This window comes from Pseudophryne corroboree, chromosome 6 (assembly GCF_028390025.1).
Source record: "Pseudophryne corroboree isolate aPseCor3 chromosome 6, aPseCor3.hap2, whole genome shotgun sequence".
Taxonomy (NCBI): domain Eukaryota; kingdom Metazoa; phylum Chordata; class Amphibia; order Anura; family Myobatrachidae; genus Pseudophryne; species Pseudophryne corroboree.
In genome coordinates this window covers 97175784-97203229 of record NC_086449.1, presented here as the reverse complement: position 1 = coordinate 97203229, position 27446 = coordinate 97175784, and the positions used below count along the sequence as shown (strand labels likewise).

Here is a 27446-nt window from a genome sequence, read left to right as displayed (position 1 = left end):
TTATTGAAGTATATACAGAATCAAATTTTGAGAGTTGACTGTACACTTGCTGCAGGGCTTATTTCCCATAAACATCTCACAAACAATTTTCTTTGTGACTGCAAAATGATCTTTTCAGCCTGTGATGAACTTGCTCAGAGTCAATTCATTTGAGTTTCCTGTATTCAGGAATTTATGTCAGCTTTCCAGATTTCAAGAAAATGATTCACAAAGAAATGATCAAGAAATGATTCAAAGTATGGAAAGATGGCTTCACAATAAGCAGTAAAGACAAATTGTGCAAGCACATTCAAAGAATCTGCTTAGTTTCTTCAATTGTCCTTACCTTCAATATTGTAAAGAAATGGATGTGTGAGAAATAAAATGAAAATTCAGTGACCTGGATTCGAACCAGGTTGCTGCGGCCACAACGCAGAGTACTAACCACTATACGATCACAGCAACTTAAACGAGCCAGCTAGGAGTCGAACCTACAATCTTCTGATCCGTAGTCAGACGCGTTATCCATTGCGCCACTGGCCCAGCTGTCTTATGCCACTTGGAGTGTTCACCATGTTTTTGAACCTGTTTCAAGCTTTGATGGTTATTGAAGTATATACAGAATCCAATTTTGAGAGTTGACTGTACACTTGCTGCAGGGCTTATTTCCCATAAACATCTCACAAACAATTTTCTTTGTGACTGCAAAATGATCTTTTCAGCCTGTGATGAACTTGCTCAGAGTCCATTCATTTGAGTTTCCTGTATTCAGGAATTTATGTCAGCTTTCCAGATTTCAAGAAAATGATTCACAAAGAAATGATCAAGAAATGATTCAAAGTATGGAAAGATGGCTTCACAATAAGCAGTAAAGACAAATTGTGCAAGCACATTCAAAGAATCTGCTTAGTTTCTTCAATTGTCCTTACCTTCAATATTGTAAAGAAATGGATGTGTGAGAAATAAAATGAAAATGCCGTGACCCGGACTCGAACCGGGGTTGCTGCGGCCACAACGCAGAGTACTAACCACTATACGATCACGGCAACTTAAACGAGCCAGGTAGGAGTCGAACCTTCAATCTTCTGATCCGTAGTCAGACGCGTTATCCATTGCGCCACTGGCCCAGCTGTCTTATGCCACTTGGAGTTTTCATCATGTTTTTGAACCTGTTTCAAGCTTTGATGGTTATTGAAGTATATACAGAATCAAATTTTGAGAGTTGACTGTACACTTGCTGCAGGGCTTATTTCCCAAAAACTTCTCACAAACAATTTTCTTTGTGACTGCAAAATGATCTTTTCAGCATGTGATGAACTTGCTCAGAGTCCATTCATTTGAGTTTCCTGTATTCAGGAATTTATGTCAGCTTTCCAGATTTCAAGAAAATGATTCACAAAGAAATGATCAAGAAATGATTCAAAGTATGGAAAGATAGCTTCACAATAAGCAGTAAAGACAAATTGTGCAAGCACATTCAAAGAATCTACTTAGTTTCTTCAATTGTCCTTACCTTCAATATTGTAAAGAAATGGATGTGTGAGAAATAAAATGAAAATGCCGTGACCCGGACTCGAACCGAGGTTGCTGCGGCCACAACGCAGAGTACTAACCACTATACGATCACGGCAACTTAAACGAGCCAGGTAGGAGTCGAACCTTCAATCTTCTGATCCGTAGTCAGACGCGTTATCCATTGCGCCACTGGCCCAGCTGTCTTATGGCACTTGGAGTGTTCATCATGTTTTTGAACCTGTTTCAAGCTTTGATGGTTATTGAAGTATATACAGAATCAAATTTTGAGAGTTGACTGTACACTTGCTGCAGGGCTTATTTCCCATAAACATCTCACAAACAATTTTCTTTGTGACTGCAAAATGATCTTTTCAGCATGTGATGAACTTGCTCAGAGTCAATTCATTTGAGTTTCCTGTATTCAGGAATTTATGTCAGCTTTCCAGATTTCAAGAAAATGATTCACAAAGAAATGATCAAGAAATGATTCAAAGTATGGAAAGATAGCTTCACAATAAGCAGTAAAGACAAATTGTGCAAGCACATTCAAAGAATCTGCTTAGTTTCTTCAATTGTCCTTACCTTCAATATTGTAAAGAAATGGATGTGTGAGAAATAATATGAAAATGCCATGACCCGGATTCGAACCTGGGTTGCTGCGGCCACAACGCAGAGTACTAACCACTATACGATCACGGCAACTTAAACGAGCCAGGTAGGAGTCGAACCTACAATCTTCTGATCCGTAGTCAGACACGTTATCCATTGCGCCACTGGCCCAGCTGTCTTATGCCACTTGGAGTGTTCACCATGTTTTTGAACCTGTTTCAAGCTTTGATGGTTATTGAAGTATATACAGAATCCAATTTTGAGAGTTGACTGTACACTTGCTGCAGGGCTTATTTCCCATAAACATCTCACAAACAATTTTCTTTGTGACTGCAAAATGATCTTTTCAGCCTGTGATGAACTTGCTCAGAGTCCATTCATTTGAGTTTCCTGTATTCAGGAATTTATGTCAGCTTTCCAGATTTCAAGAAAATGATTCACAAAGAAATGATCAAGAAATGATTCAAAGTATGGAAAGATGGCTTCACAATAAGCAGTAAAGACAAATTGTGCAAGCACATTCAAAGAATCTGCTTAGTTTCTTCAATTGTCCTTACCTTCAATATTGTAAAGAAATGGATGTGTGAGAAATAAAATGAAAATGCCGTGACCCGGACTCGAACCGGGGTTGCTGCGGCCACAACGCAGAGTACTAACCACTATACGATCACGGCAACTTAAACGAGCCAGGTAGGAGTCGAACCTTCAATCTTCTGATCCGTAGTCTGACGCGTTATCCATTGCGCCACTGGCCCAGCTGTCTTATGCCACTTGGAGTTTTCATCATGTTTTTGAACCTGTTTCAAGCTTTGATGGTTATTGAAGTATATACAGAATCAAATTTTGAGAGTTGACTGTACACTTGCTGCAGGGCTTATTTCCCAAAAACTTCTCACAAACAATTTTCTTTGTGACTGCAAAATGATCTTTTCAGCATGTGATGAACTTGCTCAGAGTCCATTCATTTGAGTTTCCTGTATTCAGGAATTTATGTCAGCTTTCCAGATTTCAAGAAAATGATTCACAAAGAAATGATCAAGAAATGATTCAAAGTATGGAAAGATAGCTTCACAATAAGCAGTAAAGACAAATTGTGCAAGCACATTCAAAGAATCTACTTAGTTTCTTCAATTGTCCTTACCTTCAATATTGTAAAAAAATGGATGTGTGAGAAATAAAATGAAAATGCCGTGACCCGGACTCGAACCGAGGTTGCTGCGGCCACAACGCAGAGTACTAACCACTATACGATCACGGCAACTTAAACGAGCCAGCTAGGAGTCGAACCTACAATCTTCTGATCCGTAGTCAGATGCGTTATCCATTGCGCCACTGGCCCAGCTGTCTTATGCCACTTGGAGTGTTCATCATGTTTTTGAACCTGTTTCAAGCTTTGATGGTTATTGAAGTATATACAGAATCAAATTTTGAGAGTTGACTGTACACTTGCTGCAGGGCTTATTTCCCATAAACATCTCACAAACAATTTTCTTTGTGACTGCAAAATGATCTTTTCAGCCTGTGATGAACTTGCTCAGAGTCCATTCATTTGAGTTTCCTGTATTCAGGAATTTATGTCAGCTTTGCAGATTTCAAGAAAATGATTCACAAAGAAATGATCAAGAAATGATTCAAAGTATGGAAAGATGGCTTCACAATAAGCAGTAAAGACAAATTGTGCAAGCACATTCAAAGAATCTGCTTAGTTTCTTCAATTGTCCTTACTTTCAATATTGTAAAGAAATGGATGTTTGAGAAATAAAATGAAAATGCAGTGACCCAGATTTGAACCGGGGTTGCTGCGGCCACAACGCAGAGTACTAACCACTATACGATCACAGCAACTTAAACGAGCCAGGTATGAGTAGAACCTACAATCTTCTGATCCGTAGTCAGACGCGTTATCCATTGCACCACTGGCCCAGCTGCCTTATTCCTCTTGGAGTATTCATCATGTTTTTGAACCTGTTTCAAGCTTTGATGGTTATTGAAGTATATACAGAATCAAAGTCTGAGAGTTGACTGTACACTTGCTGCAGGGCTTATTTCTCCAAAATTGAGGATATTCGACACAACATCTCCCGCCGTCACCCCTCTGCTACCCCCCTGCACCCTCTATCCCTCCCCTCCATCTATCCCACCCTGACCTCCTTCCATCCGACTTCAGAAAAGGAAGTCCACTCCCTCATCTTATCCCCCCCCCCACCACCTGCCCCCTGGACCCCCTCCCCTCCCGTCTTCTCCGCTCCCTCTCCCCCACTGCCTGCTCCCACCTTGCTCACCTCTTTAACCTGTCCCTCTCCACCGGCATCTTCCCCTCACCATTCAAACATGCTCTGGTCTCACCTATTCTCAAAAAACCCAACCTCGACCCCCTCATTACCCACTAACTACCGCCCCATCTCTCTTCTCCCTTTCGCCTCCAAATTACTTGAACGACTAGTCTACAGCCGTCTCACAAGCTACCTCTCTGACAACTCCATCCTCGATCCACTACAATCTGGCTTTCGCCCACTCCACTCAACTGAGACTGCCCTGGTGAAAGTCAGCAATGACCTGCTTTCGGCCAAATCCAGGGGCCACTTCTCTCTGCTCATCCTTCTGGACCTCTCTGCTGCCTTTGATACCGTAGATCATCCTCTTCTCCTCGGCACACTCCAAAACGCTTGCCTCTCTAGCACTGTCCTTGACTGGTTTTCTTCTTACCTCACTAACAGCTCCTTCTCTGTGTCTGCCTCAAGCACCACCTCTCACCCTTCCATCCTTCCTGTTGGTGTCCCTCAGGGTTCTGTCCTTGGACCCCTTCTGTTCTCCCTCTATACCTCTTCCCTGGGTGCGCTCATTAACTCATTTGGCCTTCAATACCACCTCTATGCTGATGACACACAACTCTACCTCTCATCTCCTGATCTGTCCCCCTCTGTCCTCTCTCAGGTATCGCGCTGCCTCTCTGCAATCTCCTCCTGGATGTCTGAACGCTCTCTAAAGCGAAACATGGACAAAACGGAACTCATCATCTTCCCCCCATCCAGAGCAACACCCCCGACCAATATCTCCATCATTGTTGACAACACCACCATCTCCCCCGTTCCCCAACTCCGCTGCCTGGGCGTCACTCTTGACTCCTCCCTCTCCTTTGCACCCCACATCCAAGCTCTGGCACAATCCTGTCGTTTCCAGCTACGCAACATTGCTCGTATCAGGCCATATCTCTCCCAGAGTGCAACTAAACTCATCATCCACTCACTGGTCATCTCACGTCTTGACTACTGCAATGTCCTCCTCACTGGCCTCGCTTGCTCCCATCTTGCTCCCCTCCAATCTGTCCTGAACTCCGCAGCTAGGCTTATCTTCCTCTCACGCCGCACCACATCTGCCACTCCCCTTCAACAAAATCTACACTGGCTCCCATTCCCCTACAGAATCCTCTTCAAAATCCTCACCCTTACATACAAAGCCATCTCTATTTCCACTGCTCCCTACATCTCCAACCTCCTTTCCCTTCATACTCCCGCCCGCCCCCTACGGTCGACTAATGACCGTCGCCTCTCCACCGCCCTGGTTACTGCTTCCCATGCACAAGTTCAGGATTTTGCCCGTGCTGCACCCCTTCAGTGGAACGCACTCCCCCGCTCCATTAGACTCTCCCCGACCTTGCAAAGCTTCAAACGGGCACTAAAAACCCACCTATTCATCAAAGCGTACCCTTCTGATGCATAACCCAGAGCTGAAGCCGCGCCTCCACCCCCCCTGCCTCATGCCGTGAACATCTCAGCTTTGCTTGCATACTGCCATCAGGCTACCTCCCACTTGCCTGCACCTCTTGTCATCTGTCTGTCGCCCCTCCCCAATAGATTGTTAGCTCTTCAGAGCAGGGCCCTCTTTCCTCTTGTTATCTAATCCCTCGTCTCAACACATTTCACTCACAGCTCTCCCCTACTCAACGACCATCTTTATCCTGCTAGTAAAGGCTCATCTCCATCTATGACCACCAGCCCCTAGTAGTACGATGATCACTCCCTCAATACTTACATCTTAGCTGTACTATGTCTTGAGAACATGTGGTGCTCTGTTACCTGTACTCTATTTCTGTTATTTATTTACTGTAATGCAATGTTTTGTCCCCTGTACTGTCCTTTGTACGGCGCTGCGAAACACATGTGGCGCCTTATAAATAAAATGTAATAATAATAATAATAATAATAAACATCTCACAAACAATTTTCTTTGTGACTGCAAAATTATCTTTTCAGCCTGTGATGAAGTTGCTCAGAGTCCATTCATTTGAGTTTCCTGTATTCAGGAATTTATGTCAGCTTTCCAGATTTCAAGAAAATGATTCACAAAGAAATGATCAAGAAATGATTCAAAGTATGGAAAGATAGCTTCACAATAAGCAGTAAAGACAAATTGTGCAAGCACATTCAAAGAATCTGCTTAGTTTCTTCAATTGTCCTTACCTTCAATATTGTAAAGAAATGGATGTGTGAGAAATAAAATGAAAATGCCGTGACCCGGATTCGAACTGGGGTTGCTGCGGCCACAACGCAGAGTACTAACCACTACACGATCACGGCAATTTAAACGAGCCAGGCAGGAGTCGAACCTTCAATCTTCTAATCCGTAGCCAGACGCGTTATCTATTGCGCCACTGGCCCAGCTGTCTTATGCCACTTGGAGTGTTCATGATGTTTTTGAACCTGTTTCAAGCTTTGATGGTTATTGAAGTATATACAGAATCAAATTTTGAGAGTTGACTGTACACTTGCTGCAGGGCTTATTTCCCATAAACATCTCACAAACAATTTTCTTTGTGACTGCAAAATGATCTTTTCAGCCTGTGATGAACTTGCTCAGAGTCAATTCATTTGAGTTTCCTGTATTCAGGAATTTATGTCAGCTTTCAAGAAAATGATTCACAAAGAAATGATCAAGAAATGATTCAAAGTATGGAAAGATAGCTTTACAATAAGCAGTAAAGACAAATTGTGCAAGCACATTCAAAGAATCTGCTTAGTTTCTTCAATTGTCCTTACCTTCAATATTGTAAAGAAATGGATGTGTGAGAAATAAAATGAAAATGCCGTGACCCGGATTTGAACCGGGGTTGCTGCGGCCACAACGCAGAGTACTAACCACTATACGATCACAGCAAATTAAACAAGCCAGGTAGGAGTCAAACCTACAATCTTCTGATCCGTAGTCAGACGCGTTATCCATTGCGCCACTGGCCCAGCTGCCTTATGTCTCTTGGAGAGTTCATCATGTTTTTGAACCTGTTTCAAGCTTTGATGGTTATTCAAGTATATACAGAATCCAATTTTGAGAGTTGACTGTACACTTGCTGCAGGGCTTATTTCCCATAAACATCTCACAAACAATTTTCTTTGTGACTGCAAAATGATCTTTTCAGCCTGTGATGAACTTGCTCAGAGTCAATTCATTTGAGTTTCCTGTATTCAGGAATTTATGTCAGCTTTCCAGATTTCAAGAAAATGATTCACAAAGAAATGATCAAGAAATGATTCAAAGTATGGAAAGATAGCTTCACAATAAGCAGTAAAGACAAATTGTGCAAGCACATTCAAAGAATCTGCTTAGTTTCTTCAATTGTCCTTACCTTCAATATTGTAAAGAAATGGATGTGTGAGAAATAATATGAAAATGCCATGACCCGGATTCAAACCGGGGTTGCTGCGGCCACAACGCAGAGTACTAACCACTATACGATCACGGCAACTTAAACGAGCCAGGTAGGAGTCGAACCTACAATCTTCTGATCCGTAGTCAGACGCGTTACCCATTGCGCCACTGGCCCAGCTGCCTTATGTCTCTTGGAGAGTTCATCATGTTTTTGAACCTGTTTCAAGCTTTGATGGTTATTCAAGTATATACAGAATCCAATTTTGAGAGTTGACTGTACACTTGCTGCAGGGCTTATTTCCCATAAACATCTCACAAACAATTTTCTTTGTGACTGCAAAATGATCTTTTCAGCCTGTGATGAACTTGCTCAGAGTCAATTCATTTGAGTTTCCTGTATTCAGGAATTTATGTCAGCTTTCCAGATTTCAAGAAAATGATTCACAAAGAAATGATCAAGAAATGATTCAAAGTATGGAAAGATAGCTTTACAATAAGCAGTAAAGACAAATTGTGCAAGCACATTCAAAGAATCTGCTTAGTTTCTTCAATTGTCCTTACCTTCAATATTGTAAAGAAATGGATGTGTGAGAAATAAAATGAAAATGCCGTGACCCGGATTTGAACCGGGGTTGCTGCGGCCACAACGCAGAGTACTAACCACTATACGATCACAGCAAATTAAACGAGCCAGGTAGGAGTCAAACCTACAATCTTCTGATCCGTAGTCAGACGCGTTATCCATTGCGCCACTGGCCCAGCTGCCTTATGCCTCTTGGAGAGTTCATCATGTTTTTGAACCTGTTTCAAGCTTTGATGGTTATTCAAGTATATACAGAATCCAATTTTGAGAGTTGACTGTACACTTGCTGCAGGGCTTATTTCCCATAAACATCTCACAAACAATTTTCTTTGTGACTGCAAAATGATCTTTTCAGCCTGTGATGAACTTGCTCAGAGTCAATTCATTTGAGTTTCCTGTATTCAGGAATTTATGTCAGCTTTCCAGATTTCAAGAAAATGATTCACAAAGAAATGATCAAGAAATGATTCAAAGTATGGAAAGATAGCTTCACAATAAGCAGTAAAGACAAATTGTGCAAGCACATTCAAAGAATCTACTTAGTTTCTTAAATTGTCCTTACCTTCAATATTGTAAAGAAATGGATGTGTGAGAAATAAAATGAAAATGCCGCGACCCGGATTCGAACTGGGGTTGCTGCGGCCACAACGCAGAGTACTAACCACTACACGATCACGGCAACTTAAACAAGCCAGGCAGGAGTCGAACCTTCAATCTTCTAATCCGTAGTCAGACGCGTTAACCATTGCGCCACTGGCCCAGCTGTCTTATGCCACTTGGAGCGTTCATCATGTTTTTGAACCTGTTTCAAGCTTTGATGGTTATTGAAGTATATACAGAATCAAATTTTGAGAGTTGACTGTACACTTGCTGCAGGGCTTATTTCCCATAAACATCTTACAAACAATTTTCTTTGTGACTGCAAAATGATCTTTTCAGCCTGTGATGAACTTGCTCAGAGTCAATTCATTTGAGTTTCCTGTATTCAGGAATTTATGTCAGCTTTCCAGATTTCAAGAAAATGATTCACAAAGAAATGATCAAGAAATGATTCAAAGTATGGAAAGATAGCTTCACAATAAGCAGTAAAGACAAATTGTGCAAGCACATTCAAAGAATCTGCTTAGTTTCTTCAATTGTCCTTACCTTCAATATTGTAAAGAAATGGATGTGTGAGAAATAATATGAAAATGCCATGACCTGGATTCGAACCGGGGTTGCTGCGGCCACAACGCAGAGTACTAACCACTATACGATCACGGCAACTTAAACGAGCCAGGTAGGAGTCGAACCTACAATCTTCTGATCCGTAGTCAGACGCGTTATCCATTGCGCCACTGGCCCAGCTGTCTTATGCCACTTGGAGTGTTCATCATGTTTTTGAACCTGTTTCAAGCTTTGATGGTTATTGAAGTATATACAGAATCAAATTTTGAGAGTTGACTGTACACTTGCTGCAGGGCTTATTTCCCATAAACATCTCACAAACAATTTTCTTTGTGACTGCAAAATGATCTTTTCAGCCTGTGATGAACTTGCTCAGAGTCAATTCATTTGAGTTTCCTGTATTCAGGAATTTATGTCAGCTTTCCAGATTTCAAGAAAATGATTCACAAAGAAATGATCAAGAAATGATTCAAAGTATGGAAAGATAGCTTCACAATAAGCAGTAAAGACAAATTGTGCAAGCACATTCAAAGAATCTGCTTAGTTTCTTCAAATGTCCTTACCTTCAATATTGTAAAGAAATAATATGAAAATGCCATGACCCGGATTCGAACCGGGGTTGCTGCGGCCACAACGCAGAGTACTAACCACTATACGATCACGGCAACTTAAACGAGCCAGGTAGGAGTCGAACCTACAATCTTCTGATCCGTAGTCAGACGCGTTATCTATTGCGCCACTGGCCCAGCTGCCTTATGTCTCTTGGAGAGTTCATCATGTTTTTGAACCTGTTTCAAGCTTTGATGGTTATTCAAGTATATACAGAATCCAATTTTGAGAGTAGACTGTACACTTGCTGCAGGGCTTATTTCCCATAAACATCTCACAAACAATTTTCTTTGTGACTGCAAAATGATCTTTTCAGCCTGTGATGAACTTGCTCAGAGTCAATTCATTTGAGTTTCCTGTATTCAGGAATTTATGTCAGCTTTCCAGATTTCAAGAAAAGTATTCACAAAGAAATGATCAAGAAATGATTCAAAGTATGGAAAGATAGCTTCACAATAAGCAGTAAAGACAAATTGTGCAAGCACATTCAAAGAATCTGCTTAGTTTCTTCAATTGTCCTTACCTTCAATATTGTAAAGAAATGGATGTGTGAGAAATAATATGAAAATGCCATGACCCGGATTCGAACCAGGGTTGCTGCGGCCACAACGCAGAGTACTAACCACTATACGATCACGGCAACTTAAACGAGCCAGGTAGGAGTCGAACCTACAATCTTCTGATCCTTAGTCAGACGCGTTATCCATTGCGCCACTGGCCCAGCTGTCTTATGCCACTTGGAGTGTTCATCATGTTTTTGAACCTGTTTCAAGCTTTGATGGTTATTGAAGTATATACAGAATCAAATTTTGAGAGTTGACTGTACACTTGCTGCAGGGCTTATTTCCCATAAACATCTCACAAACAATTTTCTTTGTGACTGCAAAATGATCTTTTCAGCCTGTGATGAACTTGCTCAGAGTCAATTCATTTGAGTTTCCTGTATTCAGGAATTTATGTCAGCTTTCCAGATTTCAAGAAAATGATTCACAAAGAAATGATCAAGAAATGATTCAAAGTATGGAAAGATAGCTTTACAATAAGCAGTAAAGACAAATTGTGCAAGCACATTCAAAGAATCTGCTTAGTTTCTTCAATTGTCCTTACCTTCAATATTGTAAAGAAATGGATGTGTGAGAAATAAAATGAAAATGCAGTGACCTGGATTCAAACCGGGGTTGCTGCGGCCACAATGCAGAGTACTAACCACTATACGATCACGGCAACTTAAACGAGCCAGGTAGGAGTCGAACCTACAATCTTCTGATCCGTAGTCAGACGCGTTATCCATTGCGCCACTGGCCCAGCTGTCTTATGCCACTTGGAGTGTTCATCATGTTTTTGAACCTGTTTCAAGCTTTGATGGTTATTGAAGTATATACAGAATCAAATTTTGAGAGTTGACTGTACACTTGCTGCAGGGCTTATTTCCCATAAACATCTCACAAACAATTTTCTTTGTGACTGCAAAATGATCTTTTCAGCCTGTGATGAACTTGCTCAGAGTCCATTCATTTGAGTTTCCTGTATTCAGGAATTTATGTCAGCTTTGCAGATTTCAAGAAAATGATTCACAAAGAAATGATCAAGAAATTATTCAAAGTATGGAAAGATGGCTTCACAATAAGCAGTAAAGACAAATTGTGCAAGCACATTCAAAGAATCTGCTTAGTTTCTTCAATTGTCCTTACTTTCAATATTGTAAAGAAATGGATGTGTGAGAAATAAAATGAAAATGCCGTGACCCGGATTCGAACTGGGGTTGCTGCGGCCACAACGCAGAGTACTAACCACTATACGATCACAGCAACTTAAACGAGCCAGGTAGGAGTCGAACCTACAATCTTCTGATCCGTAGTCAGACGCGTTATCCATTGCACCACTGGCCCAGCTGTCTAACGCCACTTGGAGTGTTCATCATGTTTTTGAACCTATTTCAAGCTTTGATGGTTATTTAAGTATATACAGAATCAAATTTTGAGAGTTGACTGTACACTTGCTGCAGGGCTTATTTCCCAAAAACATCTCACAAACAATTTTCTTTGTGACTGCAAAATGATCTTTTCAGCATGTGATGAACTTGCTCAGAGTCCATTCATTTGAGTTTCCTGTATTCAGGAATTTATGTCAGCTTTCCAGATTTCAAGAAAATGATTCACAAAGAAATGATCAAGAAATGATTCAAAGTATGGAAAGATAGCTTCACAATAAGCAGTAAAGACAAATTGTGCAAGCACATTCAAAGAATCTGCTTAGTTTCTTCAATTGTCCTTACCTTCAATATTGTAAAGAAATGGATGTGTGAGAAATAAAATGAAAATGCAGTGACCTGGATTTGAACCGGGGTTGCTGCGGCCACAACGCAGAGTACTAACCACTATATGATCACGGCAACTTAAACGAGCCAGGTAGAAGTCGAACTTACAATCTTCTGATTCGTAGTCAGACGCGTTACCCATTGCGCCACTGGCCCAGCTGCCTTATTCCTCTTGGAGTATTCATCATGTTTTTGAACCTGTTTCAAGCTTTGATGGTTATTGAAGTATATACAGAATCAAAGTCTGAGAGTTGACTGTACACTTGCTGCAGGGCTTATTTCTCCAAAATTGAGGATATTCGACACGACATCTCCCGCCGTCACCCCTCTGCTACCCCCTGCACCCTCTATCCCTCCCCTCCATCTATCCCACCCTGTCCTCCTTCCATCCGACTTCAGAAAAGGAAGTCCACTCCCTCATCTTATCCCCCCCCCACCACCTGCCCCCTGGACCCCCTCCCCTCCCGTCTTCTCCGCTCCCTCTCCCCCACTGCCTGCTCCCACCTTGCTCACCTCTTTAACCTGTCCCTCTCCACCGGCATCTTCCCCTCACCATTCAAACATGCTCTGGTCTCACCTATTCTCAAAAAACCCAACCTCGACCCCCTCATTACCCACTAACTACCGCCCCATCTCTCTTCTCCCTTTCGCCTCCAAATTACTTGAACGACTAGTCTACAGCCGTCTCACAAGCTACCTCTCTGACAACTCCATCCTCGATCCACTACAATCTGGCTTTCGCCCACTCCACTCAACTGAGACTGCCCTGGTGAAAGTCAGCAATGACCTGCTTTCGGCCAAATCCAGGGGCCACTTCTCTCTGCTCATCCTTCTGGACCTCTCTGCTGCCTTTGATACAGTAGATCATCCTCTTCTCCTCGGCACACTCCAAAACGCTGGCCTCTCTAGCACTGTCCTTGACTGGTTTTCTTCTTACCTCACTAACCGCTCCTTCTCTGTGTCTGCCTCAAGCACCACCTCTCACCCTTCCATCCTTCCTGTTGGTGTCCCTCAGGGTTCTGTCCTTGGACCCCTTCTGTTCTCCCTCTATACCTCTTCCCTGGGTGCGCTCATTAACTCATTTGGCCTTCAATACCACCTCTATGCTGATGACACACAACTCTACCTCTCATCTCCTGATCTGTCCCCCTCTGTCCTCTCTCAGGTATCGCGCTGCCTCTCTGCAATCTCCTCCTGGATGTCTGAACGCTCTCTAAAGCGAAACATGGACAAAACGGAACTCATCATCTTCCCCCCATCCAGAGCAACACCCCCGACCAATATCTCCATCATTGTTGACAACACCACCATCTCCCCCGTTCCCCAACTCCGCTGCCTGGGCGTCACTCTTGACTCCTCCCTCTCCTTTGCACCCCACATCCAAGCTCTGGCACAATCCTGTCGTTTCCAGCTACGCAACATTGCTCGTATCAGGCCATATCTCTCCCAGAGTGCAACTAAACTCATCATCCACTCACTGGTCATCTCACGTCTTGACTACTGCAATGTCCTCCTCACTGGCCTCGCTTGCTCCCATCTTGCTCCCCTCCAATCTGTCCTGAACTCCGCAGCTAGGCTTATCTTCCTCTCACGCCGCACCACATCTGCCACTCCCCTTCAACAAAATCTACACTGGCTCCCATTCCCCTACAGAATCCTCTTCAAACTCCTCACCCTTACATACAAAGCCATCTCTATTTCCACTGCTCCCTACATCTCCAACCTCCTTTCCCTTCATACTCCCTCCCGCCCCCTACGGTCGACTAATGACCGTCGCCTCTCCACCGCCCTGGTTACTGCTTCCCATGCACGAGTTCAGGATTTTGCCCGTGCTGCACCCCTTCAGTGGAACGCACTCCCCCGCTCCATTAGACTCTCCCCGACCTTGCAAAGCTTCAAGCGGGCACTAAAAACCCACCTATTCATCAAAGCGTACCCTTCTGATGCATAACCCAGAGCTGAAGCCGCGCCTCCACCCCCCCTGCCTCATGCCGTGAACATCTCAGCTTTGCTTGCATACTGCCATCAGGCTACCTCCCACTTGCCTGCACCTCTTGTCATCTGTCTGTCGCCCCTCCCCAATAGATTGTTAGCTCTTCAGAGCAGGGCCCTCTTTCCTCTTGTTATCTAATCCCTCGTCTCAACACATTTCACTCACAGCTCTCCCCTACTCAACGACCATCTTTATCCTGCTAGTAAAGGCTCATCTCCATCTATGACAACCAGCCCCTAGTAGTACGATGATCACTCCCTCAATACTTACATCTTAGCTGTACTATGTCTTGAGAACGTGTGGTGCTCTGTTACCTGTACTCTATTTCTGTTATTTATTTACTGTAATGCAATGTTTTGTCCCCTGTACTGTCCTTTGTACGGCGCTGCGAAACACATGTGGCGCCTTATAAATAAAATGTAATAATAATAATAATAATAATAATAAACATCTCACAAACAATTTTCTTTGTGACTGCAAAATTATCTTTTCAGCCTGTGATGAAGTTGCTCAGAGTCCATTCATTTGAGTTTCCTGTATTCAGGAATTTATGTCAGCTTTCCAGATTTCAAGAAAATGATTCACAAAGAAATGATCAAGAAATGATTCAAAGTATGGAAAGATAGCTTTACAATAAGCAGTAAAGACAAATTGTGCAAGCACATTCAAAGAATCTGCTTAGTTTCTTCAATTGTCCTTACCTTCAATATTGTAAAGAAATGGATGTGTGAGAAATAAAATGAAAATGCCATGACCCGGATTTGAACCGGGGTTGCTGCGGCCACAACGCAGAGTACTAACCACTATACGATCACAGCAAATTAAACGAGCCAGGTAGGAGTCAAACCTACAATCTTCTGATCCGTAGTCAGACGCGTTATCCATTGCGCCACTGGCCCAGCTGCCTTATGCCTCTTGGAGAGTTCATCATGTTTTTGAACCTGTTTCAAGCTTTGATGGTTATTCAAGTATATACAGAATCCAATTTTGAGAGTTGACTGTACACTTGCTGCAGGGCTTATTTCCCATAAACATCTCACAAACAATTTTCTTTGTGACTGCAAAATGATCTTTTCAGCCTGTGATGAACTTGCTCAGAGTCAATTCATTTGAGTTTCCTGTATTCAGGAATTTATGTCAGCTTTCCAGATTTCAAGAAAATGATTCACAAAGAAATGATCAAGAAATGATTCAAAGTATGGAAAGATAGCTTCACAATAAGCAGTAAAGACAAATTGTGCAAGCACATTCAAAGAATCTGCTTAGTTTCTTCAATTGTCCTTACCTTCAATATTGTAAAGAAATGGATGTGTGAGAAATAATATGAAAATGCCATGACCCGGATTCGAACCGGGGTTGCTGCGGCCACAACGCAGAGTACTAACCACTATACGATCACGGCAACTTAAACGAGCCAGGTAGGAGTCAAACCTACAATCTTCTGATCCGTAGTCAGACGCATTATCCATTGCGCCACTGGCCCAGCTGTCTTATGCCACTTGGAGTGTTCATCATGTTTTTGAACCTGTTTCAAGCTTTGATGGTTATTGAAGTATATACAGAATCAAATTTTGAGAGTTGACTGTACACTTGCTGCAGGGCTTATTTCCCATAAACATCTCACAAACAATTTTCTTTGTGACTGCAAAATGATCTTTTCAGCCTGTGATGAACTTGCTCAGAGTCAATTCATTTGAGTTTCCTGTATTCAGGAATTTATGTCAGCTTTCCAGATTTCAAGAAAATGATTCACAAAGAAATGATCAAGAAATGATTCAAAGTATGGAAAGATAGCTTTACAATAAGCAGTAAAGACAAATTGTGCAAGCACATTCAAAGAATCTGCTTAGTTTCTTCAATTGTCCTTACCTTCAATATTGTAAAGAAATGGATGTGTGAGAAATAAAATGAAAATGCCGTGACCCGGATTTGAACCGGGGTTGCTGCGGCCACAACGCAGAGTACTAACCACTATACGATCACAGCAAATTAAACGAGCCAGGTAGGAGTCAAACCTACAATCTTCTGATCCGTAGTCAGACGCGTTATCCATTGCGCCACTGGCCCAGCTGCCTTATGTCTCTTGGAGAGTTCATCATGTTTTTGAACCTGTTTCAAGCTTTGATGGTTATTCAAGTATATACAGAATCCAATTTTGAGAGTTGACTGTACACTTGCTGCAGGGCTTATTTCCCATAAACATCTCACAAACAATTTTCTTTGTGACTGCAAAATGATCTTTTCAGCCTGTGATGAACTTGCTCAGAGTCAATTCATTTGAGTTTCCTGTATTCAGGAATTTATGTCAGCTTTCCAGATTTCAAGAAAATGATTCACAAAGAAATGATCAAGAAATGATTCAAAGTATGGAAAGATAGCTTCACAATAAGCAGTAAAGACAAATTGTGCAAGCACATTCAAAGAATCTGCTTAGTTTCTTCAATTGTCCTTACCTTCAATATTGTAAAGAAATGGATGTGTGAGAAATAATATGAAAATGCCATGACCCGGATTCGAACCGGGGTTGCTGCGGCCACAACGCAGAGTACTAACCACTATACGATCACGGCAACTTAAACGAGCCAGGTAGGAGTCGAACCTACAATCTTCTGATCCGTAGTCAGACGCGTTATCCATTGCGCCACTGGCCCAGCTGTCTTATGCCACTTGGAGTGTTCATCATGTTTTTGAACCTGTTTCAAGCTTTGATGGTTATTGAAGTATATACAGAATCAAATTTTGAGAGTTGACTGTACACTTGCTGCAGGGCTTATTTCCCATAAACATCTCACAAACAATTTTCTTTGTGACTGCAAAATGATCTTTTCAGCCTGTGATGAACTTGCTCAGAGTCAATTCATTTGAGTTTCCTGTATTCAGGAATTTATGTCAGCTTTCCAGATTTCAAGAAAATGATTCACAAAGAAATGATCAAGAAATGATTCAAAGTATGGAAAGATAGCTTTACAATAAGCAGTAAAGACAAATTGTGCAAGCACATTCAAAGAATCTGCTTAGTTTCTTCAATTGTCCTTACCTTCAATATTGTAAAGAAATGGATGTGTGAGAAATAAAATGAAAATGCCGTGACCCGGATTTGAACCGGGGTTGCTGCGGCCACAACGCAGAGTACTAACCACTATACGATCACAGCAAATTAAACGAGCCAGGTAGGAGTCAAACCTACAATCTTCTGATCCGTAGTCAGACGCGTTATCCATTGCGCCACTGGCCCAGCTGCCTTATGTCTTTTGGAGAGTTCATCATGTTTTTGAACCTGTTTCAAGCTTTGATGGTTATTCAAGTATATACAGAATCCAATTTTGAGAGTTGACTGTACACTTGCTGCAGGGCTTATTTCCCATAAACATCTCACAAACAATTTTCTTTGTGACTGCAAAATGATCTTTTCAGCCTGTGATGAACTTGCTCAGAGTCAATTCATTTGAGTTTCCTGTATTCAGGAATTTATGTCAGCTTTCCAGATTTCAAGAAAATGATTCACAAAGAAATGATCAAGAAATGATTCAAAGTATGGAAAGATAGCTTCACAATAAGCAGTAAAGACAAATTGTGCAAGCACATTCAAAGAATCTGCTTAGTTTCTTCAATTGTCCTTACCTTCAATATTGTAAAGAAATGGATGTGTGAGAAATAATATGAAAATGCCATGACCCGGATTCGAACCGGGGTTGCTGCGGCCACAACGCAGAGTACTAACCACTATACGATCACGGCAACTTAAACGAGCCAGGTAGGAGTCGAACATACAATCTTCTGATCCGTAGTCAGACGCGTTATCCATTGCGCCACTGGCCCAGCTGTCTTATGCTACTTGGAGTGTTCATCATGTTTTTGAACCTGTTTCAAGCTTTGATGGTTATTGAAGTATATACAGAATCAAATTTTGAGAGTTGACTGTACACTTGCTGCAGGGCTTATTTCCCATAAACATCTCACAAACAATTTTCTTTGTGACTGCAAAATGATCTTTTCAGCGTGTGATGAACTTGCTCAGAGTCAATTCATTTGAGTTTCCTGTATTCAGGAATTTATGTCAGCTTTCCAGATTTCAAGAAAATGATTCACAAAGAAATGATCAAGAAATGATTCAAAGTATGGAAAGAAAGCTTTACAATAAGCAGTAAAGACAAATTGTGCAAGCACATTCAAAGAATCTGCTTAGTTTCTTCAATTGTCCTTACCTTCAATATTGTAAAGAAATGGATGTGTGAGAAATAAAATGAAAATGCCGTGACCCTGATTTGAACCGGGGATGCTGCGGCCACAACGCAGAGTACTAACCACTATACGATCACAGCAAATTAAACGAGCCAGGTAGGAGTCAAACCTACAATCTTCTGATCCGTAGTCAGACGCGTTATCCATTGCGCCACTGGCCCAGCTGCCTTATGTCTCTTGGAGAGTTCATCATGTTTTTGAACCTGTTTCAAGCTTTGATGGTTATTCAAGTATATACAGAATCCAATTTTGAGAGTTGACTGTACACTTGCTGCAGGGCTTATTTCCCATAAACATCTCACAAACAATTTTCTTTGTGACTGCAAAATGATCTTTTCAGCCTGTGATGAACTTGCTCAGAGTCAATTCATTTGAGTTTCCTGTATTCAGGAATTTATGTCAGCTTTCCAGATTTCAAGAAAATGATTCACAAAGAAATGATCAAGAAATGATTCAAAGTATGGAAAGATAGCTTTACAATAAGCAGTAAAGACAAATTGTGCAAGCACATTCAAAGAATCTGCTTAGTTTCTTCAATTGTCCTTACCTTCAATATTGTAAAGAAATGGATGTGTGAGAAATAAAATGAAAATGCCGTGACCCGGATTTGAACCGGGGTTGCTGCGGCCACAACGCAGAGTACTAACCACTATACGATCACAGCAAATTAAACGAGCCAGGTAGGAGTCAAACCTACAATCTTCTGATCCGTAGTCAGACGCGTTATCCATTGCGCCACTGGCCCAGCTGCCTTATGCCTCTTGGAGAGTTCATCATGTTTTTGAACCTGTTTCAAGCTTTGATGGTTATTCAAGTATATACAGAATCCAATTTTGAGAGTTGACTGTACACTTGCTGCAGGGCTTATTTCCCATAAACATCTCACAAACAATTTTCTTTGTGACTGCAAAATGATCTTTCCAGCCTGTGATGAACTTGCTCAGAGTCAATTCATTTGAGTTTCCTGTATTCAGGAATTTATGTCAGCTTTCCAGATTTCAAGAAAATGATTCACAAAGAAATGATCAAGAAATGATTCAAAGTATGGAAAGATAGCTTCACAATAAGCAGTAAAGACAAATTGTGCAAGCACATTCAAAGAATCTGCTTAGTTTCTTCAATTGTCCTTACCTTCAATATTGTAAAGAAATGGATGTGTGAGAAATAATATGAAAATGCCATGACCTGGATTCGAACCGGGGTTGCTGCGGCCACAACGCAGAGTACTAACCACTATACGATCACGGCAACTTAAACGAGCCAGGTAGGAGTCGAACCTACAATCTTCTGATCCGTAGTCAGACACGTTATCCATTGCGCCACTGGCCCAGCTGTCTTATTCCTCTTGGAGTATTCATCATGTTTTTGAACCTGTTTCAAGCTTTGATGGTTATTGAAGTATATACAGAATCAAAGTCTGAGAGTTGACTGTACACTTGCTGCAGGGCTTATTTCCCATAAACATCTCACAGACAATTTTCTTTGTGACTGCAAAATTATCTTTTCAGCCTGTGATGAAGTTGCTCAGAGTCCATTCATTTGAGTTTCCTGTATTCAGGAATTTATGTCAGCTTTCCAGATTTCAAGAAAATGATTCACAAAGAAATGATCAAGAAATGATTCAAAGTATGGAAAGATAGCTTCACAATAAGCAGTAAAGACAAATTGTGCAAGCACATTCAAAGAATCTACTTAGTTTCTTAAATTGTCCTTACCTTCAATATTGTAAAGAAATGGATGTGTGAGAAATAAAATGAAAATGCCGTGACCCGGATTCGAACTGGGGTTGCTGCGGCCACAACGCAGAGTACTAACCACTACACGATCACGGCAACTTAAACAAACCAGGCAGGAGTCGAACTTTCAATCTTCTAATCCGTAGTCAGACGCGTTAACCATTGCGCCACTGGCCCAGCTGTCTTATGCCACTTGGAGCGTTCATCATGTTTTTGAACCTGTTTCAAGCTTTGATGGTTATTGAAGTATATACAGAATCAAATTTTGAGAGTTGACTGTACACTTGCTGCAGGGCTTATTTCCCATAAACATCTCACAAACAATTTTCTTTGTGACTGCAAAATGATCTTTTCAGCCTGTGATGAACTTGCTCAGAGTCAATTCATTTGAGTTTCCTGTATTCAGGAATTTATGTCAGCTTTCCAGATTTCAAGAAAATGATTCACAAAGAAATGATCAAGAAATGATTCAAAGTATGGAAAGATAGCTTCACAATAAGCAGTAAAGACAAATTGTGCAAGCACATTCAAAGAATCTGCTTAGTTTCTTCAATTGTCCTTACCTTCAATATTGTAAAGAAATGGATGTGTGAGAAATAATATGAAAATGCCATGACCCGGATTCGAACCGGGGTTGCTGCGGCCACAACGCAGAGTACTAACCACTATACGATCACGGCAACTTAAACGAGCCAGGTAGGAGTCGAACCTACAATCTTCTGATCCGTAGTCAGACGCGTTATCCATTGCGCCACTGGCCCAGCTGTCTTATGCCACTTGGAGTGTTCATCATGTTTTTGAACCTGTTTCAAGCTTTGATGGTTATTGAAGTATATACAGAATCAAATTTTGAGAGTTGACTGTACACTTGCTGCAGGGCTTATTTCCCATAAACATCTCACAAACAATTTTCTTTGTGACTGCAAAATGATCTTTTCAGCCTGTGATGAACTTGCTCAGAGTCAATTCATTTGAGTTTCCTGTATTCAGGAATTTATGTCAGCTTTCCAGATTTCAAGAAAATGATTCACAAAGAAATGATCAAGAAATGATTCAAAGTATGGAAAGATAGCTTTACAATAAGCAGTAAAGACAAATTGTGCAAGCACATTCAAAGAATCTGCTTAGTTTCTTCAATTGTCCTTACCTTCAATATTGTAAAGAAATGGATGTGTGAGAAATAAAATGAAAATGCCGTGACCCTGATTTGAACCGGGGTTGCTGCGGCCACAACGCAGAGTACTAACCACTATACGATCACAGCAAATTAAACGAGCCAGGTAGGAGTCAAATCTACAATCTTCTGATCCGTAGTCAGACGCGTTATCCATTGCGCCACTGGCCCAGCTGCCTTATGTCTCTTGGAGAGTTCATCATGTTTTTGAACCTGTTTCAAGCTTTGATGGTTATTGAAGTATATACAGAATCCAATTTTGAGAGTTGACTGTACACTTGCTGCAGGGCTTATTTCCCATAAACATCTCACAAACAATTTTCTTTGTGACTGCAAAATGATCTTTTCAGCCTGTGATGAACTTGCTCAGAGTCAATTCATTTTAGTTTCCTGTATTCAGGAATTTATGTCAGCTTTCCAGATTTCAAGAAAATGATTCACAAAGAAATGATCAAGAAATGATTCAAAGTATGGAAAGATAGCTTTACAATAAGCAGTAAAGACAAATTGTGCAAGCACATTCAAAGAATCTGCTTAGTTTCTTCAATTGTCCTTACCTTCAATATTGTAAAGAAATGGATGTGTGAGAAATAAAATGAAAATGCTGTGACCCGGATTTGAACCGGGGTTGCTGCGGCCACAACGCAGAGTACTAACCACTATACGATCACAGCAAATTAAACGAGCCAGGTAGGAGTCAAACCTACAATGTTCTGATCCGTAGTCAGACGCGTTATCCATTGCGCCACTGGCCCAGTTGCCTTATGCCTCTTGGAGAGTTCATCATGTTTTTGAACCTGTTTCAAGCTTTGATGGTTATTCAAGTATATACAGAATCCAATTTTGAGAGTTGACTGTACACTTGCTGCAGGGCTTATTTCCCATAAACATCTCACAAACAATTTTCTTTGTGACTGCAAAATGATCTTTTCAGCCTGTGATGAACTTGCTCAGAGTCAATTCATTTGAGTTTCCTGTATTCAGGAATTTATGTCAGCTTTCCAGATTTCAAGAAAATGATTCACAAAGAAATGATCAAGAAATGATTCAAAGTATGGAAAGATAGCTTCACAATAAGCAGTAAAGACAAATTGTGCAAGCACATTCAAAGAATCTGCTTAGTTTCTTCAATTGTCCTTACCTTCAATATTGTAAAGAAATGGATGTGTGAGAAATAATATGAAAATGCCATGACCTGGATTCGAACCGGGGTTGCTGCGGCCACAACGCAGAGTACTAACCACTATACGATCACGGCAACTTAAACGAGCCAGGTAGGAGTCGAACCTACAATCTTCTGATCCGTAGTCAGACACGTTATCCATTGCGCCACTGGCCCAGCTGTCTTTTTCCTCTTGGAGTATTCATCATGTTTTTGAACCTGTTTCAAGCTTTGATGGTTATTGAAGTATATACAGAATCAAAGTCTGAGAGTTGACTGTACACTTGCTGCAGGGCTTATTTCCCATAAACATCTCACAGACAATTTTCTTTGTGACTGCAAAATTATCTTTTCAGCCTGTGATGAAGTTGCTCAGAGTCCATTCATTTGAGTTTCCTGTATTCAGGAATTTATGTCAGCTTTCCAGATTTCAAGAAAATGATTCACAAAGAAATGATCAAGAAATGATTCAAAGTATGGAAAGATAGCTTCACAATAAGCAGTAAAGACAAATTGTGCAAGCACATTCAAAGAATCTACTTAGTTTCTTCAATTGTCCTTACCTTCAATATTGTAAAGAAATGGATGTGTGAGAAATAAAATGAAAATGCCGTGACCCGGATTCGAACTGGGGTTGCTGCAGCCACAACGCAGAGTACTAACCACTACACGATCACGGCAACTTAAACAAGCCAGGCAGGAGTCGAACCTTCAATCTTCTAATCCGTAGTCAGACGCGTTAACCATTGCGCCACTGGCCCAGCTGTCTTATGCCACTTGGAGCGTTCATCATGTTTTTGAACCTGTTTCAAGCTTTGATGGTTATTGAAGTATATACAGAATCAAATTTTGAGAGTTGACTGTACACTTGCTGCAGGGCTTATTTCCCATAAACATCTCACAAACAATTTTCTTTGTGACTGCAAAATGATCTTTTCAGCCTGTGATGAACTTGCTCAGAGTCAATTCATTTGAGTTTCCTGTATTCAGGAATTTATGTCAGCTTTCCAGATTTCAAGAAAATGATTCACAAAGAAATGATCAAGAAATGATTCAAAGTATGGAAAGATAGCTTCACAATAAGCAGTAAAGACAAATTGTGCAAGCACATTCAAAGAATCTGCTTAGTTTCTTCAATTGTCCTTACCTTCAATATTGTAAAGAAATGGATGTGTGAGAAATAATATGAAAATGCCATGACCCGGATTCGAACCGGGGTTGCTGCGGCCACAACGCAGAGTACTAACCACTATACGATCACGGCAACTTAAACGAGCCAGGCAGGAGTCGAACCTTCTATCTTCTAATCCGTAGTCAGACGCGTTAACCATTGCGCCACTGGCCCAGCTGTCTTATGCCACTTGGAGCGTTCATCATGTTTTTGAACCTGTTTCAAGCTTTGATGGTTATTGAAGTATATACAGAATCAAATTTTGAGAGTTGACTGTACACTTGCTGCAGGGCTTATTTCCCATAAACATCTCACAAACAATTTTCTTTGTGACTGCAAAATGATCTTTTCAGCCTGTGATGAACTTGCTCAGAGTCAATTCATTTGAAATTCCTGAATTCAGGAATTTATGTCAGCTTTCCAGATTTCAAGAAAATGATTCACAAAGAAATGATCAAGAAATGATTCAAAGTATGGAAAGATAGCTTTACAATAAGCAGTAAAGACAAATTGTGCAAGCACTTTCAAAGAATCTGCTTAGTTTCTTCAATTGTCCTTACCTTCAATATTGTAAAGAAATGGATGTGTGAGAAATAAAATGAAAATGCCGTGACCCGGATTTGAACCGGGGTTGCTGCGGCCACAACGCAGAGTACTAACCACTATACGATTACAGCAAATTAAACGAGCCAGGTAGGAGTCGAACCTACAATCTTCTGATCCGTAGTCAGACGCGTTATCCATTGCGCCACTGGCCCAGCTGCCTTATGCCTCTTGGAGAGTTCATCATGTTTTTGAACCTGTTTCAAGCTTTGATGGTTATTCAAGTATATACAGAATCCAATTTTGAGAGTTGACTGTACACTTGCTGCAGGGCTTATTTCCCATAAACATCTCACAAACAATTTTCTTTGTGACTGCAAAATGATCTTTTCAGCCTGTGATGAACTTGCTCAGAGTCAATTCATTTGAGTTTCCTGTATTCAGGAATTTATGTCAGCTTTCCAGATTTCAAGAAAATGATTCACAAAGAAATGATCAAGAAATGATTCAAAGTATGGAAAGATAGCTTCACAATAAGCAGTAAAGACAAATTGTGCAAGCACATTCAAAGAATCTGCTTAGTTTCTTCAATTGTCCTTACCTTCAATATTGTAAAGAAATGGATGTGTGAGAAATAATATGAAAATGCCATGACCCGGATTCGAACCGGGGTTGCTGCGGCCACAACGCAGAGTACTAACCACTATACGATCACTGCAACTTAAACGAGCCAGGTAGGAGTCGAACCTACAATCTTCTGATCAGTAGTCAGACGCGTTATCCATTGCGCCACTAACCCAGCTGTCTTATGCAACTTGGAGTGTTCATCATGTTTTTGAACCAGTTTCAAGCTTTGATGGTTATTGAAGTATATACAGAATCAAATTTTGAGAGTTGACTGTACACTTGCTGCAGGGCTTATTTCCCATAAACATCTCACAAACAATTTTCTTTGTGACTGCAAAATGATCTTTTCAGCCTGTGATGAACTTGCTCAGAGTCCATTCATTTGAGTTTCCTGTATTCAGGAATTTATGTCAGCTTTCCAGATTTCAAGAAAATGATTCACAAAGAAATGATCAAGAAATGATTCAAAGTATGGAAAGATAGCTTCACAATAAGCAGTAAAGACAAATTGTGAAAGCACATTCAAAGAATCTGCTTAGTTTCTTCAATTGTCCTTACCTTCAATATTGTAAAGAAATGGATGTGTGAGAAATAAAATGAAAATGCAGTGACCTGGATTCGAACCGGGGTTGCTGCGGCCAGAACGCAGAGTACTAACCACTATATGATCACGGCAACTTAAACGAGCCAGGTAGGAGTCGAACTTACAATCTTCTGATCCGTAGTCAGACGCGTTATCCATTGCGCCACTGGCCCAGCTGCCTTATTCATCTTGGAGTATTCATCATGTTTTTGAACCTGTTTCAAGCTTTGATGGTTATTGAAGTATATACAGAATCAAAGTCTGAGAGTTGACTGTACACTTGCTGCAGGGCTTATTTCCCATAAACATCTCACAAACAATTTTCTTTGTGACTGCAATATTATCTTTTCAGCCTGTGATGAAGTTGCTCAGAGTCCATTCATTTGAGTTTCCTGTATTCAGGAATTTATGTCAGCTTTCCAGATTTCAAGAAAATGATTCACAAAGAAATGATCAAGAAATGATTCAAAGTATGGAAAGATAGCTTCACAATAAGCAGTAAAGACAAATTGTGCAAGCACATTCAAAGAATCTACTTAGTTTCTTCAATTGTCCTTACCTTCAATATTGTAAAGAAATGGATGTGTGAGAAATAAAAAGAAAATGCCGTGACCCGGATTCGAACTGGGGTTGCTGCGGCCACAACGCAGAATACTAACCACTACACGATCACGGCAACTTAAACGAGCCAGGCAGGAGTCGAACCTTCAATCTTCTAATCCGTAGTCAAACGCATTATCCATTGCGCCACTGGCCCAGCTGTCTTATGCCACTTGGAGTGTTCATCATGTTTTTGAACCTGTTTCAAGCTTTGATGGTTATTCAAGAATATACAGAATCCAATTTTGAGAGTTGACTGTACACTTGCTGCAGGGCTTATTTCCCATAAACATCTCACAAACAATTTTCTTTGTGACTGCAAAATGATCTTTTCAGCCTGTGATGAACTTGCTCAGAGTCAATTCATTTGAGTTTCCTGTATTCAGGAATTTATGTCAGCTTTCCAGATTTCAAGAAAATGATTCACAAAGAAATGATCAAGAAATGATTCAAAGTATGGAAAGATAGCTTCACAATAAGCAGTAAAGACAAATTGTGCAAGCACATTCAAAGAATCTGCTTAGTTTCTTCAATTGTCCTTACCTTCAATATTGTAAAGAAATGGATGTGTGAGAAATAATATGAAAATGCCATGACCCGTATTCGAACCGGGGTTGCTGCGGCCACAACGCAGATTACTAACCACTTTACGATCACGGCAACTTAAACGAGCCAGGTAGGAGTCGAACCTACAATCTTCTGATCCGTAGTCAGACGCGTTATCCATTGCGCCACTGGCCCAGCTGTCTTATTCCTCTTGGAGTATTCATCATGTTTTTGAACCTGTTTCAAGCTTTGATGGTTATTGAAGTATATACAGAATCAAAGTCTGAGAGTTGACTGTACACTTGCTGCAGGGCTTATTTCCCATAAACATCTCACAGACAATTTTCTTTGTGACTGCAAAATTATCTTTTCAGCCTGTGATGAAGTTGCTCAGAGTCCATTCATTTGAGTTTCCTGTATTCAGGAATTTATGTCAGCTTTCCAGATTTCAAGAAAATGATTCACAAAGAAATGATCAAGAAATTATTCAAAGTATGGAAAGATAGCTTCACAATAAGCAGTAAAGACAAATTGTGCAAGCACATTCAAAGAATCTACTTAGTTTCTTAAATTGTCCTTACCTTCAATATTGTAAAGAAATGGATGTGTGAGAAATAAAATGAAAATGCCGTGACCCGGATTCGAAC

At 40.9% G+C, this 27446-nt stretch overlaps 49 non-coding genes across 49 annotated transcripts; all 49 read right to left on the bottom strand.

The window, feature by feature from the left end:
• Window positions 1–449: 449 nt before the first annotated feature.
• Window positions 450–522, bottom strand: TRNAR-ACG (transfer RNA arginine (anticodon ACG)). The gene has a single exon. It is a non-coding gene; the product is annotated as a tRNA-Arg (tRNA).
• Window positions 523–953: 431 nt separating this feature from the next.
• TRNAH-GUG (transfer RNA histidin (anticodon GUG)) lies at window positions 954–1025 on the bottom strand. The gene has a single exon. It is a non-coding gene; the product is annotated as a tRNA-His (tRNA).
• Window positions 1026–1033: 8 nt separating this feature from the next.
• On the bottom strand, window positions 1034–1106 carry TRNAR-ACG (transfer RNA arginine (anticodon ACG)). Its single transcript has one exon. It is a non-coding gene; the product is annotated as a tRNA-Arg (tRNA).
• A 431-nt stretch (window positions 1107–1537) lies between these two features.
• Window positions 1538–1609, bottom strand: TRNAH-GUG (transfer RNA histidin (anticodon GUG)). The gene has a single exon. It is a non-coding gene; the product is annotated as a tRNA-His (tRNA).
• An 8-nt stretch (window positions 1610–1617) lies between these two features.
• On the bottom strand, window positions 1618–1690 carry TRNAR-ACG (transfer RNA arginine (anticodon ACG)). The gene has a single exon. It is a non-coding gene; the product is annotated as a tRNA-Arg (tRNA).
• Window positions 1691–2201: 511 nt separating this feature from the next.
• TRNAR-ACG (transfer RNA arginine (anticodon ACG)) lies at window positions 2202–2274 on the bottom strand. The gene has a single exon. It is a non-coding gene; the product is annotated as a tRNA-Arg (tRNA).
• A 431-nt stretch (window positions 2275–2705) lies between these two features.
• TRNAH-GUG (transfer RNA histidin (anticodon GUG)) lies at window positions 2706–2777 on the bottom strand. Its single transcript has one exon. It is a non-coding gene; the product is annotated as a tRNA-His (tRNA).
• A 512-nt stretch (window positions 2778–3289) lies between these two features.
• TRNAH-GUG (transfer RNA histidin (anticodon GUG)) lies at window positions 3290–3361 on the bottom strand. The gene has a single exon. It is a non-coding gene; the product is annotated as a tRNA-His (tRNA).
• An 8-nt stretch (window positions 3362–3369) lies between these two features.
• On the bottom strand, window positions 3370–3442 carry TRNAR-ACG (transfer RNA arginine (anticodon ACG)). Its single transcript has one exon. It is a non-coding gene; the product is annotated as a tRNA-Arg (tRNA).
• Window positions 3443–7184: 3742 nt separating this feature from the next.
• On the bottom strand, window positions 7185–7256 carry TRNAH-GUG (transfer RNA histidin (anticodon GUG)). The gene has a single exon. It is a non-coding gene; the product is annotated as a tRNA-His (tRNA).
• An 8-nt stretch (window positions 7257–7264) lies between these two features.
• Window positions 7265–7337, bottom strand: TRNAR-ACG (transfer RNA arginine (anticodon ACG)). The gene has a single exon. It is a non-coding gene; the product is annotated as a tRNA-Arg (tRNA).
• A 511-nt stretch (window positions 7338–7848) lies between these two features.
• TRNAR-ACG (transfer RNA arginine (anticodon ACG)) lies at window positions 7849–7921 on the bottom strand. Its single transcript has one exon. It is a non-coding gene; the product is annotated as a tRNA-Arg (tRNA).
• Window positions 7922–8352: 431 nt separating this feature from the next.
• TRNAH-GUG (transfer RNA histidin (anticodon GUG)) lies at window positions 8353–8424 on the bottom strand. Its single transcript has one exon. It is a non-coding gene; the product is annotated as a tRNA-His (tRNA).
• An 8-nt stretch (window positions 8425–8432) lies between these two features.
• On the bottom strand, window positions 8433–8505 carry TRNAR-ACG (transfer RNA arginine (anticodon ACG)). The gene has a single exon. It is a non-coding gene; the product is annotated as a tRNA-Arg (tRNA).
• Window positions 8506–9016: 511 nt separating this feature from the next.
• On the bottom strand, window positions 9017–9089 carry TRNAR-ACG (transfer RNA arginine (anticodon ACG)). The gene has a single exon. It is a non-coding gene; the product is annotated as a tRNA-Arg (tRNA).
• A 511-nt stretch (window positions 9090–9600) lies between these two features.
• Window positions 9601–9673, bottom strand: TRNAR-ACG (transfer RNA arginine (anticodon ACG)). The gene has a single exon. It is a non-coding gene; the product is annotated as a tRNA-Arg (tRNA).
• Window positions 9674–10089: 416 nt separating this feature from the next.
• TRNAH-GUG (transfer RNA histidin (anticodon GUG)) lies at window positions 10090–10161 on the bottom strand. Its single transcript has one exon. It is a non-coding gene; the product is annotated as a tRNA-His (tRNA).
• Window positions 10162–10169: 8 nt separating this feature from the next.
• TRNAR-ACG (transfer RNA arginine (anticodon ACG)) lies at window positions 10170–10242 on the bottom strand. The gene has a single exon. It is a non-coding gene; the product is annotated as a tRNA-Arg (tRNA).
• Window positions 10243–10673: 431 nt separating this feature from the next.
• Window positions 10674–10745, bottom strand: TRNAH-GUG (transfer RNA histidin (anticodon GUG)). The gene has a single exon. It is a non-coding gene; the product is annotated as a tRNA-His (tRNA).
• An 8-nt stretch (window positions 10746–10753) lies between these two features.
• Window positions 10754–10826, bottom strand: TRNAL-AAG (transfer RNA leucine (anticodon AAG)). Its single transcript has one exon. It is a non-coding gene; the product is annotated as a tRNA-Leu (tRNA).
• A 511-nt stretch (window positions 10827–11337) lies between these two features.
• Window positions 11338–11410, bottom strand: TRNAR-ACG (transfer RNA arginine (anticodon ACG)). Its single transcript has one exon. It is a non-coding gene; the product is annotated as a tRNA-Arg (tRNA).
• A 511-nt stretch (window positions 11411–11921) lies between these two features.
• TRNAR-ACG (transfer RNA arginine (anticodon ACG)) lies at window positions 11922–11994 on the bottom strand. The gene has a single exon. It is a non-coding gene; the product is annotated as a tRNA-Arg (tRNA).
• Window positions 11995–15241: 3247 nt separating this feature from the next.
• On the bottom strand, window positions 15242–15314 carry TRNAR-ACG (transfer RNA arginine (anticodon ACG)). The gene has a single exon. It is a non-coding gene; the product is annotated as a tRNA-Arg (tRNA).
• Window positions 15315–15745: 431 nt separating this feature from the next.
• TRNAH-GUG (transfer RNA histidin (anticodon GUG)) lies at window positions 15746–15817 on the bottom strand. The gene has a single exon. It is a non-coding gene; the product is annotated as a tRNA-His (tRNA).
• Window positions 15818–15825: 8 nt separating this feature from the next.
• On the bottom strand, window positions 15826–15898 carry TRNAR-ACG (transfer RNA arginine (anticodon ACG)). The gene has a single exon. It is a non-coding gene; the product is annotated as a tRNA-Arg (tRNA).
• A 431-nt stretch (window positions 15899–16329) lies between these two features.
• TRNAH-GUG (transfer RNA histidin (anticodon GUG)) lies at window positions 16330–16401 on the bottom strand. The gene has a single exon. It is a non-coding gene; the product is annotated as a tRNA-His (tRNA).
• An 8-nt stretch (window positions 16402–16409) lies between these two features.
• Window positions 16410–16482, bottom strand: TRNAR-ACG (transfer RNA arginine (anticodon ACG)). Its single transcript has one exon. It is a non-coding gene; the product is annotated as a tRNA-Arg (tRNA).
• A 431-nt stretch (window positions 16483–16913) lies between these two features.
• On the bottom strand, window positions 16914–16985 carry TRNAH-GUG (transfer RNA histidin (anticodon GUG)). The gene has a single exon. It is a non-coding gene; the product is annotated as a tRNA-His (tRNA).
• Window positions 16986–16993: 8 nt separating this feature from the next.
• TRNAR-ACG (transfer RNA arginine (anticodon ACG)) lies at window positions 16994–17066 on the bottom strand. The gene has a single exon. It is a non-coding gene; the product is annotated as a tRNA-Arg (tRNA).
• Window positions 17067–17497: 431 nt separating this feature from the next.
• On the bottom strand, window positions 17498–17569 carry TRNAH-GUG (transfer RNA histidin (anticodon GUG)). Its single transcript has one exon. It is a non-coding gene; the product is annotated as a tRNA-His (tRNA).
• Window positions 17570–17577: 8 nt separating this feature from the next.
• Window positions 17578–17650, bottom strand: TRNAR-ACG (transfer RNA arginine (anticodon ACG)). The gene has a single exon. It is a non-coding gene; the product is annotated as a tRNA-Arg (tRNA).
• Window positions 17651–18081: 431 nt separating this feature from the next.
• On the bottom strand, window positions 18082–18153 carry TRNAH-GUG (transfer RNA histidin (anticodon GUG)). The gene has a single exon. It is a non-coding gene; the product is annotated as a tRNA-His (tRNA).
• An 8-nt stretch (window positions 18154–18161) lies between these two features.
• On the bottom strand, window positions 18162–18234 carry TRNAR-ACG (transfer RNA arginine (anticodon ACG)). Its single transcript has one exon. It is a non-coding gene; the product is annotated as a tRNA-Arg (tRNA).
• Window positions 18235–18745: 511 nt separating this feature from the next.
• Window positions 18746–18818, bottom strand: TRNAR-ACG (transfer RNA arginine (anticodon ACG)). Its single transcript has one exon. It is a non-coding gene; the product is annotated as a tRNA-Arg (tRNA).
• Window positions 18819–19249: 431 nt separating this feature from the next.
• Window positions 19250–19321, bottom strand: TRNAH-GUG (transfer RNA histidin (anticodon GUG)). Its single transcript has one exon. It is a non-coding gene; the product is annotated as a tRNA-His (tRNA).
• Window positions 19322–19329: 8 nt separating this feature from the next.
• Window positions 19330–19402, bottom strand: TRNAR-ACG (transfer RNA arginine (anticodon ACG)). Its single transcript has one exon. It is a non-coding gene; the product is annotated as a tRNA-Arg (tRNA).
• Window positions 19403–19913: 511 nt separating this feature from the next.
• On the bottom strand, window positions 19914–19986 carry TRNAR-ACG (transfer RNA arginine (anticodon ACG)). The gene has a single exon. It is a non-coding gene; the product is annotated as a tRNA-Arg (tRNA).
• A 1015-nt stretch (window positions 19987–21001) lies between these two features.
• TRNAH-GUG (transfer RNA histidin (anticodon GUG)) lies at window positions 21002–21073 on the bottom strand. The gene has a single exon. It is a non-coding gene; the product is annotated as a tRNA-His (tRNA).
• Window positions 21074–21081: 8 nt separating this feature from the next.
• TRNAR-ACG (transfer RNA arginine (anticodon ACG)) lies at window positions 21082–21154 on the bottom strand. Its single transcript has one exon. It is a non-coding gene; the product is annotated as a tRNA-Arg (tRNA).
• Window positions 21155–22169: 1015 nt separating this feature from the next.
• Window positions 22170–22241, bottom strand: TRNAH-GUG (transfer RNA histidin (anticodon GUG)). The gene has a single exon. It is a non-coding gene; the product is annotated as a tRNA-His (tRNA).
• Window positions 22242–22249: 8 nt separating this feature from the next.
• TRNAR-ACG (transfer RNA arginine (anticodon ACG)) lies at window positions 22250–22322 on the bottom strand. The gene has a single exon. It is a non-coding gene; the product is annotated as a tRNA-Arg (tRNA).
• Window positions 22323–22833: 511 nt separating this feature from the next.
• Window positions 22834–22906, bottom strand: TRNAR-ACG (transfer RNA arginine (anticodon ACG)). The gene has a single exon. It is a non-coding gene; the product is annotated as a tRNA-Arg (tRNA).
• A 511-nt stretch (window positions 22907–23417) lies between these two features.
• TRNAR-ACG (transfer RNA arginine (anticodon ACG)) lies at window positions 23418–23490 on the bottom strand. The gene has a single exon. It is a non-coding gene; the product is annotated as a tRNA-Arg (tRNA).
• Window positions 23491–23921: 431 nt separating this feature from the next.
• On the bottom strand, window positions 23922–23993 carry TRNAH-GUG (transfer RNA histidin (anticodon GUG)). Its single transcript has one exon. It is a non-coding gene; the product is annotated as a tRNA-His (tRNA).
• Window positions 23994–24001: 8 nt separating this feature from the next.
• TRNAR-ACG (transfer RNA arginine (anticodon ACG)) lies at window positions 24002–24074 on the bottom strand. Its single transcript has one exon. It is a non-coding gene; the product is annotated as a tRNA-Arg (tRNA).
• Window positions 24075–24585: 511 nt separating this feature from the next.
• TRNAR-ACG (transfer RNA arginine (anticodon ACG)) lies at window positions 24586–24658 on the bottom strand. The gene has a single exon. It is a non-coding gene; the product is annotated as a tRNA-Arg (tRNA).
• A 511-nt stretch (window positions 24659–25169) lies between these two features.
• Window positions 25170–25242, bottom strand: TRNAS-ACU (transfer RNA serine (anticodon ACU)). The gene has a single exon. It is a non-coding gene; the product is annotated as a tRNA-Ser (tRNA).
• Window positions 25243–25753: 511 nt separating this feature from the next.
• Window positions 25754–25826, bottom strand: TRNAR-ACG (transfer RNA arginine (anticodon ACG)). The gene has a single exon. It is a non-coding gene; the product is annotated as a tRNA-Arg (tRNA).
• Window positions 25827–26921: 1095 nt separating this feature from the next.
• TRNAR-ACG (transfer RNA arginine (anticodon ACG)) lies at window positions 26922–26994 on the bottom strand. Its single transcript has one exon. It is a non-coding gene; the product is annotated as a tRNA-Arg (tRNA).
• Between the last annotated feature and the right edge of the window lie 452 nt (window positions 26995–27446).